The sequence below is a fragment of the Lotus japonicus genome, chromosome 5 (genome assembly GCF_012489685.1).
Source record: "Lotus japonicus ecotype B-129 chromosome 5, LjGifu_v1.2".
Lineage (NCBI taxonomy): Eukaryota > Viridiplantae > Streptophyta > Magnoliopsida > Fabales > Fabaceae > Lotus > Lotus japonicus.
Genome location: NC_080045.1, coordinates 34,960,250 through 34,961,104, shown reverse-complemented (window position 1 = coordinate 34,961,104; position 855 = coordinate 34,960,250). Strand labels below are relative to the sequence as shown.

The 855-nt window shown below is 46.8% G+C and overlaps 1 non-coding gene across 1 annotated transcript; it reads left to right on the top strand.

The window, feature by feature from the left end:
- Nucleotides 1–204: 204 nt before the first annotated feature.
- On the top strand, nucleotides 205–311 carry LOC130721637 (small nucleolar RNA R71). Its single transcript, XR_009013560.1, has one exon. It is a non-coding gene; the product is annotated as a small nucleolar RNA R71 (small nucleolar RNA).
- The last annotated feature ends 544 nt before the right edge of the window (nucleotides 312–855 follow it).

Sequence of the window (855 nt, the reverse complement as noted above, 5' to 3'; positions counted from 1 at the left end):
TCATAAGCTTCAACCTCAAGGACTCCTCTTCGGGCTTGGCGATCATTACTAGAGTTCATGGCTCTTATAGCCATCTTTTCAATCAATTCATACCCCACTTGTGGAAGTAAGGCATCGAACTCTCCACTTGAAGCCGCATCCAAACCAAACCTTGAAGAATATTGGAGACCATCATAGAAATTTGCTACTTGCTCAGCTTGAGTAAGGTTATGTTGATGACACCTCCTCAAGAGCTTCTTGAACCTCTCCCAAGCTTCATAGAGATTCTCATCGGTGGATTGAGTAAAAGTCATGATGTCATTCTTGAGCTTCCTCAAGAGGGCTCTTGGAACAAACCTTGTGGTGAACTTCTCAGCCAAGTCTTCCCAAGATGTAATGCTACCTTGGGGCTGTGAATTCAACCACTCTTCAGCAGTATCCCTCAATGAAAAAGGGAACAAACTCAAACGGATTGTGTCCGCTGAAACATTCTGAACTCTGTAGGTGTTGCAATTGCGGATAAACCGCTCCATGTGTGCATGAGGATCTTCAAGAGCACCTCCACCATACTGATTTTGGCTCACCAAGTTGATGAATGCCGGCCTCAGCTCAAAGTTTCCCGTGCCATCGGGGGAAACTATGCTGCCATGATAATTGTAGCTCATGGCAGCCGAGGTGAGGTCTCTGAGAGAACGATTGGCATTCTCCAATTCTTGCTCTTGAAGTCTTTGAGCAAGAGCCTCATTCACTCTTTCTTCAATGTGGGCTTGCATCTCCTCTTCCGTCATTTGAGCAGCCATGGCTTCAAGCCTTTGTTGGGCTCGACGACGGCGAAGAGTACGTTCAGGCTCCGGATCAAACAGCAATGGATCCGTG